The sequence below is a fragment of the Bubalus bubalis genome, chromosome 3 (assembly GCF_019923935.1).
Source record: "Bubalus bubalis isolate 160015118507 breed Murrah chromosome 3, NDDB_SH_1, whole genome shotgun sequence".
Taxonomy (NCBI): domain Eukaryota; kingdom Metazoa; phylum Chordata; class Mammalia; order Artiodactyla; family Bovidae; genus Bubalus; species Bubalus bubalis.
Window position 1 is genome coordinate 53406364 of NC_059159.1, and position 16910 is coordinate 53423273.

Below are 16910 nucleotides of genomic sequence, written 5' to 3' on the forward strand. Positions count from 1 at the left end.
GTCCATGGGGATTTTCCAGGCAAGAATACTGGAGCAGGCTGCCATGCCCTTCTCCAGAGTATCTTCCCAACCCAGGGATTGAATGCAGGTCTCCCAAGTTGTAGGTGGATTTTTTTACCATCTGAGCCACCAGGGAAGCCCAATTTTAGGAGTAATGGCTCCAATTAGAAGACAGAACACTGATTTAATGTTCACATTTAAAAGGAGTGTTAATGTTATTGTTATTCCAAAAGAAGATGATCTCTGTATTTTATGCAGTGATATACCATTCCAAAGAACTAATACCATTTGATTGAAAATTGTGAACCATGATCTGAATTATCATGATTCGAGATAATGGCAAGAGTGAACATCGACATTTTAGCAATCAGTGAACTAAAATGGACTGCAATGGGTGAATTTAACTCAGATGACATTATATCTGTGTGGCAAGAATACTGTGGGCAAGAATCCCTTAGAAGAATTGGAGTAGCCATCATAGTCAAGAAAAGAGTATGAAATCCAGTTCTTGGGTGCAATCTCAAAAACGACAGAATGATCTCTGTTTGTTTCCAAAGCAAACCATTCAATATCACAGTAATCCAAGTCTATGCCACAACCAGCAATGCTGAAGAACCTGAAGTTGAATGGTTCTATGAAGATCTACAAGACTTTCTAGAACTAACACCAAAAAAACATGTCCTTTTCATCACAGGGGACTGGAATGCAAAAGTAGAAAGTGAAGAGATATCTAGAGTAACAGGAAAATTTGGTCTTGGAGTACAGAATGAAGCAGGGCAAAGGCTAATAAAGTTTTGCCAAGAGAACGCAGTGGTCACAGCAAACACCCTCTTCCAACAACATAAGAGAAGACTCTACACATGGACATCACCAGATGGTCAATACAAAATCAGATTGATTATATTCTTTACAGCCAATGATGGAGAAGCTCTATGCACTCAACAAAAACAAGACTGGGAGGTGACTGTGGCTCAGATTATGGAATCCTTATTGCCAAATTCAGGATAAAATTTTAAGAAGTAGGAAAAACCACTAGACCATTCAGGTATGACCTAAATCAAATTCCTTATGATTATACAGTGGAAATGAAAAATAGATTCAAGGGATTAGATCCGATAGATAGAGTGCCTAAAGAACTACGGACTGAGGTTTATGACATTGTACAGGAGGCAGTGATCAAGACCACCCCCAAGAAAAAGAAATGCAAAAAGGCAAAATGGCTGACTGAGGAGGCCCTACAAATAGCTGAGAAAAGAGAAGCTAAAGGCAAAGGAGAAAAGCAAAGATACACCCATTTGAATGCAGGGTTCCAAAGAATAGCAAGGAGAGATAAGAAAGCCTTCCTCAATGACCAATGAAAAGAAATAGAGACAAACAATAGAATGGAAAAGACTAGAGATCTCTTCAAGAAAATTAGAGATACCAAGGGAACATTTCATGCAAAGATGGGCACAATAAAGGACAGAAATGGTATGGACCTAACAGAAGCAGAAGATATTAAGAAGAGGTGGCAAGAATACACAGAAGAACTGTACAAAAAAGATCATCATGAACTAGATAACCACAAAGGTGTGATCACTCACCTAGAGGAAGACATTCTGGAATGCGAAGTCAAGTGCGCCTATGAACAAATAGCTATGAACTATGAACAAAGCTAGTAGAGGTGATGGAATTCCAGTTGAGCTATTTCAAATCCTGAAAGATGATGCTGTGAAAGTGCTGCACTCAATATGCCAGCAAATTTGGAAAACTCAGCAGTGGCCACAGGACTGGAAAAGGTCAGTTTTCATTCCAGTCCCAAAGAAAGGCAATGCCAAAGAGTGCTCAAACTACCGCACAATTGCACTCATTTCACATGCTAGCAAAGTACACGCTAGCAAAGTATTGCTCAAAATTCTCCAAGCCAGGCTTCAACAGTACGCGAACCGTGAACTTCCAGATGTTCAAGCTGGATTTAGAAAAGGTGAGGAACCAGAGATTCAATTGCCAACATCCGTTGGATCATCAAAAAAGCAAGCGAGTTCAAGAAAAAAATCTACTTCGGCTTTACTTACTATGCCAAAGCCTTTGACTGTGTCAGTCAGTCAGTTCAGTTGCTCAGTCGTGTCTGATTCTTTGCGACCCCATGAATTGCAGCACGCCAGGCCTCCCTGTCCATCACCAACTCCCAGAGTTCACTCAAACTCACGTCCATCGAGTCGGTGATACCATCCAGCCATCTCATCCTCTGTCGTCCCCTTCTCCTCCTGCCCCCAATCCCTCCCAGCATCACAGTCTTTTCCAATGAGTCAACTCTTTGCATGAGGTGGCCAAAGTACTGGAGTTTCAGCTTTAGGATCATTCCTTCCAAAGAACACCCAGGACTGATCTCCTTTAGAATGGACTGTGTAGAGCACAGCAAACTGTGGAAAATTCTTCAAGAGATGGAAATCCAAAACCACTTTACCTGCCTCCTGAGAAATCTGTATGCAGGTCAAGAAGCAACACTTAGAACCAGACATGGAAAAACAGACTGGTTCCAAACCAGGAAAGAAGTATGTCAAGGCTGTATATTGTCACCCTGCTTATTTAATTTATATGCAGAGTACATCATGCGAAATGTCGGGCTGGATAAAGCACAAGCTGGAATCAAGATTTCCAGGAGAAATATCAATAACCTCAGATATGCAGATGATACCACCCTTATGGCAGAAAGCAAAGAAGAACTAAAGAGTCTTTTGATGAAAGTGAAAGAGGAGAGTGAAAAAGTTGGCTTAAAACTCAACATTCAGAAAACCAAGATCATGGCATCCAGTCCCATTAGTTCATGGCAAATAGATGGGGAAACACAGAAACAGTGGCAGACTTTATTTTCTTGAGCTCCAAAATCACTGCATATGGTGACTGCAGCCATGAAATTAAAAGACGCTTGCTCCTTAGAAGAAAAGCTATGATCAATGTAGACAGCATATTAAAAAGCAGAGATATTACTTTGCCGACAAAGGACCATCTAGTCAAAGCTATGGTTTTTCCAGTAGTCATGTAGTGATATGAGAGTTGGACGATAAAGAAAGTTGAGTGCCAAAGAATTGATGCTTTTGAACTGTGGTGTTGGAGAAGATTCTTGAGAGTCCCTTGAACAGCAAGGAGATCAAACTAGTCAATCCTAAAGGAAATCAGTCCTGAATATTCATTGGAAGGACTGATGCTGAAGCACAAACTCCAATACTTTGGCCACCTGATGTGAAGAACTGACTTATTGGAAAAGACCCTGATGCTGGGAAAGATTGAAGGCAGGAGGAGAAGGGGACAACAGAGGATGAGATGGTTGGATGGCATCACTGACTCGATGGACGTGAGTTTGAGCAAGCTCGGGGAGGATGAGATGGTTGGATGGCATCACCAACTCAATGGACGTGAGTTTGAGCAAGCTCCGGGAGTTGGTCATGGGACAGGGAAGCCTGGTGTGCTGCAGTCCATCCGGTTGCAAAGAGACGGACATGACTGAGCAACTGAACTGAAACCTGTAAAGGAATCTAGTTGCTAGGTTGCTATATGCCACCATTGGCTCCCTCCTGAAAATACTAATTAATGATGACTACCAGAAAATATTCAGATACACAGTATGTCATAAAATTTCAGCATATTCAGATTTGGTCATACAATTCTTCTAAATGACTGGCTACATTCAGACTGGGCATTCCTACATAGGCATACCGTATTATAATGGGCAAAGTGATCACCTCATTTCTTGAGTGCACTACTAAACTTACAGTCTACCATCCATATCCACAGTTTTTCCATATCTGAGGTTCCACATTCGAGGATTTAACCAACTCACAGATCGTATAATACTGTACTGCTTACTTTTGAAAAAAAAAAAAAAAAAATCTGTGTATAAATGGACCTATGCAGTCTAAGCAAGTGTTGTTTAAGGATCAACTGTACAGGAATACCTTGGAGGTACTGCAGGTTTGGTTTTAGACCACTACAATAAAATGAGTATCAGAATTGAAAACCAAAAGTTGTTTGGTTTCCAATTGCATATGAAAGTTATGTTTACACTATATAATCTATTAAGTATGCAATAGCATTACATCTAAAAAATGTACAGTCCTAAATTTAAAAATACTTTATTGCTAAAAAATGCTAATCATCATCTGAGCCTTTAGCAAGTTATAATCTTTTGGCTCATGGAGGGTCTTGCCTCAATGTTGATGGCTACAGGCCGATCAAGGAGGTGGTTGCTGAAGGTTGGGATGGCTGTGGGAAATTTCTTAAAATAAGATGACAATGAAGTCTGCTGCATTGACTGATTCTTCCTTTCATGAATGATTTCTCTGTAGCATACAATGTGGTTTGATAGCATTTTGCCCACAGTAGAATCTCTGTCAAATCTCAGGTCAATCCTCCCAAACCCTGATACTGCCTTATCAACTAAGTTTGTGTAATATTCTAAATCTTTTGCTGTCATTTTAACAGTCTTCATAACATCTTCATCAGGAAAAGATTCCATCTCAAGAAACTACTTTCATTGTTCATCCATAAGAAGCAACTCCTCATGTGTTAAAGTTTTATCATGAGAGTGCAGCAATTCAGTTCACATCTTCCAGCTCTGTTTCTTGTTCTCTTGCTATTTCCATCACAATTGCAGTGACTTCCTACACTTAAGTCATGAACCTCTAGAACCTCACCCAAAGGGTTGTAATGAAATTCTTCCAAAATCCTGTTAATGTTGATATTCTGACCTCAAGAATCAACAACATTCTTAATAGCGTAACGAAGAAACACAAACCTGACTCCACACTGGATCTATTCCTTTAACATTAAACTGTGTTCTACTGCCTGTGCTTAGTCTTGCTGGCTCTGCACCTTTGTAAAGAATTGTTACCTATAGTCTGACATATATGTAATGGCCCCTTCTCAAGGCTCTGCCTCCCAGACTTGATTTTTAAAAGTGTAACACTTTTCCCTTTTCAAAATGTTATTATTACTTAAATTTTTTTTTTTTTTTTTTTTTTTTTGCTGTGCTGGATCTTCATTGCTGCACAGGCTCAGTAGTTGTGGTGCATGGGCTTAGCTTCCCTGTAGCATGTGGAATCTTCCCAAACCAGGGATTGAACCCATGTCCCCTGCACTGTCAGGCCGACTCCTAAACATGGGACCACCAGGGAAGTCCTAGAGATATAACACTTTTCATACAAAGATAAAAAGTTACAGAACAGAGAATAACATTTGTCTTGTTGGAGACTGATAGTAATGTCATGACCAGACCTTCATGAACAGCTGCAAGAACAAAGGATTATCACATTTCCTCTGGGGTCTAGCTAGCACCAAGAAATTTGTAACTACTATCCATATTCCGCCCCCCCCCACACACACCCAACTTTTAGTACTAAAAAAAGCTTGAATTCTTAATTCATGTAAGATGCTTCTTTGGGACACTATTAATCTGCCATCCTCTTAGGCTGCTGGCTTTCTGAAAAAAGTTGCTATTCCTTACCCCAATAACTTGTTTCTTAATTTACTGACCTGTCCTGGAGCGAGCAGTACAAGCTTGGACTCTGTAACAATGGTATCTAGAACAGTGAATCTTTTCCAGAGGTTTTCAATTTATTTCCCCCAGATCAATCAGAGGAATCACTATTTACAGCAGTTATAACCTTATGAAATGTATTTCTTAAACAGTAAGACTTTGAAAGCCAAAATTACTCCTTGATCTATGGACTGCAGAATGGATTTGTGTTAGTAGTCATGAAAACAATCTGGTTCATCTCCATTACAGTTTTTGGGTGACCAGGTGCATTGTCAACAAGCTGTAATATTTTGAAGGAATCTTTTTTTCTGAGCAGTAGGTCCCAATAGTGGACTTAAAATAGTAGCCCATGTTGTAAACAGATGTGCTGCCATGCAGGCTTTGTTGTTCCATTTCTAGAGCACAGGCAGGACAGATTTAGCATAGTTCTTAAGGTTCCTAGGATTTTCAGAATGGTAAATAAGCAATGGCTTCGACTTCAAGATACCAGCTGTATTAGCCCCTAATGAGATCTGACTCTGTCCTTTGAAGCTCTGAAGCCAAGCGTTAGCTTCTCCTCTCTAGTACGAAAGTCCTAGATGGCATCTTCTTCCAATAGAAGGCTGTTTTGTAAATACTGAAAATCTGTTGTTTAGTATAGCCACCTTCATTAATTATCTGAGCTTAGACAAAGCTAGCTTAAAACTCAGTATTAAAAAGCTAAGTTCATGGCACCTGGTCCTATCACTCCATGGCAAGTACAAGGCAAAAGGTGGAAGCAGTGACACTTGGGCTCTAAAATCACTGCGGATGTGACTGCAGCCATGAAATTAGATGACTGCTTCCTTGCAGGAAAGCTATGACAAATCTAGACAGTGTGTTAAAAAGCAAAGACACCACTTTGCCGACAAAGGTCCACATAGTGAAGGCTATGGTCCTTTCAGTAGTCATGTATGGATGTGCAGTTGGACAATGAAGACAGAGCATCAAAAAACCGATGCTTTCAAACTATGGTGCTGGAGAAGACTCTTGAGAGTTCCTTGGAAAGCAATACCAAACCAGTCAATCTTAAAGGAAATCAACCCTGAATACTCTTTGGAAGGACTGATGTTGAAGCTGAAGCTCCAATACTTTGGCTACCTGATGCGAAGAACTGACTCATTGGGAAAGACCCTGAAGCTGGGAAAGACTGAACACAGGAGGAGAAGAGGGTGACAGAGGATGAGATGGTTGGATGGCATCAATTCAATGGGCATGAACTTGGGCAAATTTCAGGAGATAGGAGGGACAGGGAAGCCTGGTGTGCTGCAGTCCATGGGGCTGCGGAGAGTCAGACACAATTTGGTGACTGACAGCAACAAGATTTTTTGGATAACTTGCTGCAGCTTCTATATCAGCACTTACCATTTCACCTTGCATTTTATGTTATGGAGATGGCTTCTTTCCTTAAACCTCTTAAACCAACCTTTGCTAGCTTCAAACTTTTCTGCTGCAGCTTCCTCATGTCTCTTAGCCTTCACAGAATTGAAGAGAGTTAGGGTGTTGCTCTAGATTAGGCTTTAGCTTGAGGGAATGTTGTGTCTAGTTTCATCTTCTAGCCAAACCACTATAATTTTCTCCATATAGTAACAAGGTTGTTTTATCATCCATGTGGCCCTTGAAGCAGCACTTTTAATTTCCTTCAAGAACTTTTCCTGTGTATTCACAACCTAGCTAGCTGTCATAAGAGGCCTAGCTTTCAGCCTACTTCAGCTTTTGATGTGCCTTCCTAAACTTAATCATTTCTATCTTTTGATTTAAAGTTAGAGCTCTTCCTTTCACAAGAACACTTAAGAGGCCACTGGCAGGTTAATCGTTGGCTGAATTTCAATACTGTCTCAAGGAATAGGGAGGCCTGAGGAAAGAGAGGGGAGGTAGTGGAATGGACTGCTGATGGAGCAGTCAGAATACACACATTTATTAAGTTCACAGTCTTACATGGGCACATGGCATCCCAAAACAATTACAACAGTAACATCAAATATTTACTGATCAGAGAGCACCCCAAAAATGTAACAATGAAAAAGTTTGAAATATTTTAAGAATTACCAAAATGTGCCACAGAGACATGAAGTGAGTATATGCTGTTGGAAAATTGGTGCTGATAGACTTAACAATGTATAGTTGCAACAGATACTCAATTTGTAAAAAATGCAGTAACTGCCACGTACAATAAAATGAACTATGTCTGTATGAGAAGTGAGCCCAGTAATCTAATGAAAAATTATAGTATCTGGTAATATTTGAATAAAAAGTTATTAGCAAAATATTGGGCTTCCCTAATAGCTCAGTTGGTAAAGAATCTGCCTGGAATACAGGAGACGCCAGTTTGATTCCTAGGTCGGGACGATCCCCTGGAGAAGGGAAAGGCTACCCACTCCAGTATTCTTGCCTGGAGAATTCCATGGACAGAGGAGGCTGTCGGGCTACAGTTCATGAGGTCACAAAGAGTTGGATATGACTGAGTGACTAACACGTTAATTACTTAAACATGTTTATAATAGCTGTTTTAAAATCTTTTATCTGCTAAATCCAACATCCAGGCCTATTCAGAGTTAATTTATATTTGCTGCTCTTTCCTTTGAGTAGGACTCATACCTTTTGTTGAGAACTGGAAATTTTAAATAATATAGCAATTCTGAATTCTAATTTTTTTTTCCCTGAAGGTTGTTGTGGTTGCCTGAATTAAATCTGTAGAAACTGTCTTCCCTATGATGTGCAGCTGTTAAAGTATTTGCAGCATGTTTGCTTTTCATTATTTTATTATTTTTTTCAAGAGGATCTGCCTCCTAGAAGGTTCACTCACACAGGTGTTAACAGGAAGCCTCTGTTGATAGAGGCCTCAAATCCTCTCTACGATGGCTACTACACAGGGCTGCTTGACAGTGATCATGATCTAAGTAATCTAAGGCAGAAAGCAAGGAAAAGTCACATGTCTTTTATGGGGCAGCCTCAGAAGTCATATGCTTCTATCATATTCTATTGGTTATACAGACCAACTATAATAAAATGTGAAAGATGACTACACAAAGGCATAAACACAGGAGGTGGGGATCACTGGGGGGCCACGATAGTGGTTGGCTCTCTCAGCCAGAAAAATGCTTACATATACCTCTAACAAAAAATATAGATATGTTTACTGAAAACTACAAAATGTTGATGAAAGAAAAAAAGATGGCCTAAGTAACCAGAGAGACATAGCAAGTTCATGAACTGGAAGATTTAACATAGTAAAGATACCAGTTCTCACAAAATTTATCTGAAATTGGATTAACATAGTAAAGATACCAGTTCTCACAAAATTTATCTGAAATTGGTTTAATCAATTCCTATAAAATCTTAACAGGACATTTCTGTAGATATAGAGCAGATATAGAGAATTCTATATAGAGAGACATATACATATATAAACATATAGATATATGTTTCTAAAATTTATATGGAAAGGCAAAAAAAGTAGAATAGCTAATTTTGAAAAGAAAAGAAAATGGGGAAATTGCACTATCCTTTTTAAGACTTGCTATGTAAATAAAGGGCTTCCCGGGTAGCTCAGCTGGTAAAGAATCCACCTGCAAAGCAGAAGACCCAGGTTCAATTCCTGGACTGGGAAGTTCTTTTGGAGAACGGATAGGCTACCCACTCCAGTATTGTGCTTCCGTGGTGGCTCAGACAGTAAAGAGTGTTAGTCGCTCAGCATGTCTGACTCTTTGCAATCCCATGGGTTGAACCTGCCAGGCCCCTCTGTCCATGCAACTTTCCAGGCAAGAATACTGGAGTGGGCAGCCATTCCCTTCTCCAAGGGATCTTCCCAACCCAGGGATCGAATCTGGGTCTCCTGCAATGCAGGCAGATTCTTTACTATCTGAGCTACTCAGGAAGCCCGAAGGCGGTAATGAATCTGCCTGTAATGCAGGAGACCTGGGTTCAATTCCTGGGTTAAAAGATCCCCTGGAAGAGAGCATGGCATCCACTTCAGTATTTTTGCCTGGAGAATCCCCACGGACAGAGGAGCCTGGCAGGCTACAGTCCATGGGGTCACAAAGAGTTGGACATGACTGAGAGACTAATAAGCAAGCACAGCACATGTAGATAAAAATAATAAAGATAGTGGTATTAGTAGATAGACACAGAGATCAATAAAATAAAATAAAGACTCCAGAAACAGATTCACACACATACAGACAACTAATTTTTGGCAAGGCATAAAAGCCATTCAATCAATAAAAAACAGTCTTTCTCACAAATGGTCACCTATATTCAAAAATATTAACTCTGACCTAAACCTTATAATATACACAAAAATTAACTCCAAATAGATCATAGATCTAAATGCAATACTATAAAAATTTTTAGGAGATTTGCCAATGTAAAGTTTAAAAATAAAATAAAATTAAAAAAAAAAAAAAATTTTTTAGGAGAAACCTTTGTGACTTAAATTTACATAAAAAGTTAACAGATAAGACCCCAAAAGTATAATCTATGAGAGAAAAAAGTCAGACTTTATCAAAATTAGAAACTTTTCCCCTGTGAAAGATATTGTTGAAAGAATAAAGAGACAAATTGGGAGAAAATAGTATTAGTGAATCACATGTTTCATATAGTAATTATATCCACAATATATAAAGAACTCTCTAAAACCAACAGAAATGGTATGGACCTAACAGAAGCAGAAGATATTAAGAAGAGGTGGCAAGAATACACAGAAGAACTGTATAAGAAAGATCTTCACAACCCAGATGATCGCAATGGTGTGACAGATAGATAGAGCCAGATATCCTGGAATGTGAACTCAAGTGGGCCTTAGGAAGCATCACTACGAACAAAGCTAGTGGAAGTGATGGAATTCCAGTTGAGCTATTTCAAATCCTGAAAGATGATGCTGTGAAAGTACTGCACTCAATATGCCAGCAACTTTGGAAAACTCAGCAGTGGCCACAGGACTGGAAAAGGTCAGTTTTCATTCCAGTCCTAAAGAAGGGCAATGCCAAAGAATGCTCAAACTACCACACAATTGCACTCATCTCACACGCTAGTAATGGAGAAGGCAATGGCACCCCACTCCAGTACTTTTGCCTAGAAAATCCCATGGACGGAGGAGCCTGGTAGGCTGCAGTCCATGGGGTCGCTAGAATCGGACACGACTGAGCAACTTCACTTTCACTTTTCACTTTCAAGCATTGGAGAAGGAAATGGCAACCCACTCCAATGTTCTTGCCTGGGGAATCCCAGGGACGGGAAGCCTGATGGGCTGCTGTCTATGGGTCGCACAGAGTCGGACACGACTGAAGCGACTTAGCAGCAGCAGCAGCACACGCTAGTCAAGTAATGCTCACAATTCTCCAAGCCAGGCTTCAGCAATACGTGAACCGTGAACTTCCAGATGTTCAAGCTGGTTTTAGAAAAGGCAGAGGAACCAGAGATCAAATTGCCAACATCCGCTGGATCATCAAAAAAGCAAGAGAGTTCCAGAAAAACATTTCTGCTTTATTGACTATACCAAAGCCTTTGATTGTGTGGATCACAATAAACTGTGGAAAATTCTGAAAGAGATGGCAATTCCAGACCACCTGACCTGCCTCTTCAGAAACCTGTATGCAGGTCAGGAAACAACAGTCAGAACTGGACATGGAACAACAGACTAGTTCCAGATAGGAAAAGGAGTACGTCAAGGCTGTATATTGTCACCTTGCTTATTTAACTTATAGGCAGAGTACATCATAAGAAATGCTGGGCTAGATGAAGCACAAGCTGGAATCAAGATTGCCGGGAGAAATATCAATAACCTCAGATATGCAGATGATACCACCCTTATGGCAGAAAGTGAAGAAGAATCAAAGAGCCTCTTGATGAAAGTGAAAGAAGAGAGTGAAAAAGTTGGCTTAAAGCTCAACATTCAGAAAATTATCATGGTATCCAGACCCATTGCTTCACGGCAAATAGATGGGGAAATACTGGAAGCAGTGTCAGACTTTATTTTTTGGGGCTCCAAAATCACTGCAGATGGTGATTGCAGCCATGATATTAAAAGACACTTATTCCTTGGAAGGAAAGTTATGACCAACCTAGACAGCATATTAGAAAGCAGAGACATTATTTTGTCAACTAAGGTCCATCTAGTCAAGGCTATGGTTTTTCCAGTAGTCATGTATGGATGTGAGAGTTGGACTGTAAAGAAACCTGAGCGCTGAAGAATACATGCTTTTGAACTGTGGTGTTGGAGAAGACTCTTGAGAGTCCCTTGGACTGCAAGGAGATCCAACCAGTCCATCCTAAAGGAGATCAGTCCTGGGTGTTCATTGGAAGGACTGATGTTGAAGCTGAAACTCCAATACTTTGGCCACCTGATGCGAAGAGCAGACTCATATGAAAAGACCCTGATGCTGGGAAAGATTGAGAGCAGGAGGAGAAGGGGATGACAGAGGATGAGATGGTTGGATGTCATCACCAACTCAATGGAGATGAGTTTGGGTTAACTCTGGGAGTTGGTGATGGCCAGGGAGGCCTGGCGTGCTGCAGTTCATGGGGTCGCAGAGTTGGACATGACTGAGCAACTGAACTGAAAACCAACAGTAAATAATCCAATTAGAAAATGGATAAAAACAACCAAAAAGATAAATGTAAGGTAAATGCAAGGAATATATGCACATGAAAAGATGTTCAACCTTATTACCCATCACAGGATGCAAATTAAAACCACCACGAGATACCACTATACATTTATTAGAATGGCTAAAATTAAAAGTACTGACAATAATGTACTGGGTTTAACTGTCCACTGAAATTCTGAAATTCATATCTACTTGATACCTCAGAATGTGATCTTACTTAGGAAAAGGGTCTTTGCAGATGCAATTAATGAAAATGAGGTTATCAGGATCAGAATAGGCCTGAAATTCAATGACTGATATCTTTATAAGAAGACCATGTGAACATATACAGAGTGGATATATGCATAGAGGAAGACAGCCATATGAAGACAGAGGCAGGGTCTGGAGTTATGCAGCCACAACACAAGGAGCACCAGGACTGCTGGCAACTACCAAAGACAGGACAGACACTTGGAGTGTTTTTTCCTCAGAGCACGGCCCTGCTATCACCTTGACTTCTAACTTCTAGCCTACATAACTATGGGAGAATAAATTACCACCTCGTTTATTTAATTTGTTATCACAGACCTAGGAAACAAATACCAAGTGCGAGTAAGGATATGGAGCGATAGGATCTTTCACACACGGCTGGTGGGAATGTAAAATGGTACCATCACCTGGAAAACTGGCAATTTCTCATACAGTTAAACACAACACAACTCAATAATCACACTCCTGAGTATTATCCAAGAGAATTAAAACATTTTCACACACAAATCTCCACATGAATGTTCATAATAAGCTTTATCTGTAGTAGTCAAAAGTCAGAAACAACAGATATATCTTTCAATGGATGAATGGAAAAATAAGCTGTGGAATATCCATACAACGGACTACCACTCAGTAATAAAAACGAATGAACTATTAATAATGTAACAGTTAGATGGATCTTAAGGGCGTTACGCTGAGTGAAAAAAAGAAAATCTCAAAAGGTCCCATATTATATGATTGACATAACATTCTCAAAATGACAAAATTATAGTGATATAGATCAGTGGCTGCTAGAGGTTAGGGCTGGGAGGACATGAGGGAGAGCTTCTTTGGGAGTTCTATATTCCAATTGTGGTGATAGCTATATGAATTTATACATGCAATAAAATTTCATAGACCTAAACAGCAGAAAAAAAAAATTTTAAGAGTTAATGTAAATTGTAGTGAAATCCAAATCAAGTCTCTAGTTTAGTTAATGAACAGTATTGTACTAATGTTAATTTTCTAGTTTTGACACTATGGTTATACAGTTTGCAGCTTCCCTGGTGGGTCAGATGATAATCAATCTGCTTGCAATGCAGGAGCATCTGCCTGTAAGGCAGGTCTGATCTCTGGGTCAGGAAGATCCCTGGAGAAAGGAATGGCTACCTACTCCAGTATTCTTGCATGAAGAATTCCATGCAGAGGACCCTGATGGACTACAGTCCATGGGATCACAAAGAGTCATACATCACTAAGTCACTTAAGTCACTATATTGTTTAACCTACAGTACTCTCTGTCAGTATCTTAACAAAATACATACACATAGATGCAGGTAGTAATAAATTTTCATCCATTTGTACTCATATATGAATTTGGCTTTCGGCTTCAGTTATTTGCATTTATTTGTTGGTAAATGTATGCTTCAGAGGCTTGGAAAAGAAAGCAGATTTGCCTCACCTTTTCCCCACAGTTTTCTGATGATATCCAATCAGTCATACAGAAACAGCTGTTGTTACTGGGGGAAGCTGGGTGAAGAATACATATGAACGCTATTGTTTTTGCAACTTTCATATGTGTTTAAAATTATTATTTTTTTAAAGTCTTAAATTATTTTTACTTTATTATAACTCTTAACCTATAACTCAAAGTTGTGATATAATTATATTGGGCGATGGGAGTAAGTAGTAGCAAGAGTTCAGTTCAGTTCAGTTGCTCAGTCCTGTCTGACTCTTTGTGAACCCATGTACTGCAACACACCAGGCCTCCCTGTCCATGACCAGCTCCTGGAGTTTACTCAAACTCATGTCCATTGAGTCGGCGATGCCATCCAACCATCTCATCCTCTGTCGTCCCCTTCTCCTCCTGCCTTCAATCTTTCCCAGCATCAGGGTCTGTTCAAATCAGTCAGTTCTTCACATTAGGTGGCCAAAGTATCGGAGTTTCAGCTTCAGCGTCAGACATTCCATTGACTGTTCAGAACTGATTTCCTTTAAGATGGACAGGTTGGATCTCCTTGCTGTCCAAGGGACTCTCAAGAATCTTCTCTAACACCACAGTTCAAAAGCATCAATTCTTTGGCACTCAGCTTTCTTTATAGACTGCTCTCACATCCATACATGACCACAGGAAAAACCACAGCTTTCACTAGATGGACCTTTGTTGGCAAAGTAATGTCTCTGCCTTTTAATATGCTGTCTAGGTTGGTCATAACTTTTCTTCCAAGGGACAAGCATCTTTTAATTTCATGGCTGCAGTCACCATCTGAAGTGATTTTTGAGCCCAAAAACACAAAGTCTGACACTGTTTCCACTATTTCCCCATCTATTTGCCATGAAGTGATGGGACCAGATGCCATGATCTTAGTTTTCTGAATGTTGAACTTTCAGCCAACATTTTCACTCTCCTCTCTCACTTTCATCAAGAGGCTCTTTAGTTCTTCTTCGCTTTCTGCCATAAAGGTGGTGTCATCAGCATATCAGAGAAGGAGGTTATTGATATATCTCCCGGCAATCTTGATTCCAGCTTGTGCTTAACCCAGCCAGGCGTTTCTCATGATGTACTCTACATATAAGTTAAATAAGCAAGGTGACAATATACAGCCTTGATGTACTCCTTTCTCGATTTGGAACGAGTCTGTTATTCCAGACTCTTATTCCAGTCTGTTATTCTGGAACTGTTATGTCCAATTCTAACTGTTGCCTTCTGACCTGCATACAAATTTACCAGGAGGCAGGTCAGGTGGTCTGGTATTCCTCTTTTAGAATTTTCCACAGTCTGTTGTGATCCACACAAAGTCTTTGGAATAATCAATAAAGCAGAAATAGATGTTTTTCTGGAACTCTCTTGATTTTTTGATGATCCATCCAATGATGTTGGCAAACTGATCTCTGGTTCCTCTGCTTTTCCTAAATCCAGCTTGAACATCTGGAATTTCACAGTTCACGTACTGTTGAAGTCTGACTTGGAGAATTTTGAGCATTACTTTGCTAGTGTGTGAGATGAGTGCAATTGTGCGGTAGTTTGAGCATTCTTTGGCATTGCCTTTCTTTGGGATTGGAATGAAGACTGACCTTTTCCAGTCCTGTGTCACTGCTGAGTTTTCCAAATTCGCTGGTATATTAAGTGCAGCACTTTCACAGCATCATCTTTTAGGTTTGAAACAGCTCAACTGGAACTTCAACACTTCCACTAGCTTTGTGTGTAGTGATGCTTCCTAAGGCCCACTCTACTTCACATTCTAGGATGTCTTGCTCTAGGTGAGTGATCATACCATCATGATTATCTGGGTCATGATGATCTTTTTTGTATAGGTCTTCAGTGGCCAACTCTTCTTAATATCTTCTGCTTCTGTTAGGTGCATACCATTTCTGTCCTTTATTGCACCCATCTTTGCATGAAATGTTCCCTTGGTATCTCTAATTTTCTTGAAGAGATCTCTACTATTTCCCATTCTATTGTTTTTCTCTATTTCTTTTCACTGATCACTGAGGAAGGCTTTCTTATCTCTCCTTGATAGTCTTTGGAACCCTGCATTCAAGTGGGTATATCTTTGCTTTTCTCCTTTGCCTTTAGCTTCTCTTCTTTTCTCAGCTATTTGTAAGGCCTCCTCAGTCAGCCATTTTGCCTTTTTGCATTTCTTTTTCTTGGGGATGGTCTTGATCACTGCCTCCCATACAATGTCACGAACCTCGGTCCATAGTTCTTCAGGCACTCTATCGGATCTAATCCCTTGAATCTATTTTTCACCTCCATTGTATAATCATAAGGAATTTGATTTAGGTCACACCTGAATGGTCTAGTGGTTTTCCCTACTTTCTTCAATTTAAGTCTGAATTTGGCAATAAGGAGTTCATGATCCAAGCCACAGGCAGCTCCCAGTCTTGTTTTTGCTGACTGTATAGAGCCTCTCCATTTTTGGCTGCAAAGAATATAATCAATCTGATTTCGGTGTTGACCATCTAATGATATCCACGTGTAGAGTCTTATCTTGTGTTGTTGGAAGAGGGTGTTTGCTATGACCAGTGCATTCTCTTGGCAAAACTCTATTAGCCTTTGCCCTGCTTCATTCTGTACTCCAAGGCCAAATTTGCCTGTTACTCCAGGTGTTTCTTGACTTCCTACTTTTGCATTCCAGTCCCCTATAATGAAAAGGACATCTTTTTGGGGTGTTAGTTCTAAAAGGTCTTATAGGTCTTCACAGAACCATTCAACTTCAGTTTCTTCAGCATTACTGGTCAGGGCACAGACTTAGATTACTGTGATATTGAATGGTTTGCCTTGGAAACGAACAGAGATCATTCTGTTGTTTTTGAGATTGCATCCAAGTACTGCATTTCGGACTCTTTTGTTGACTATGAGGGCTACTCCATTTCTTCTAAGGGATTCTTGCCCACAGTAGTAGGTATAGTGGTCATCGGAGGTAAATTCACCCATTCCAGTCCATTTTAGTTTGCTGATTCCTAAAATGTCGACATTCAGTCTTGCCATCTCCTGTTTGACCACTTCCAATTTTCCTTGATTCATGCACCTAACATTC

General features: G+C 40.0%; 1 protein-coding gene across 1 annotated transcript in view; it reads right to left on the reverse strand.

The window, feature by feature from the left end:
* The window catches only part of PPM1E (protein phosphatase, Mg2+/Mn2+ dependent 1E), a 217434-nt gene that overhangs the window by 129546 nt on the left and 70978 nt on the right, over positions 1-16910 (reverse strand). The window lies entirely within an intron of this gene.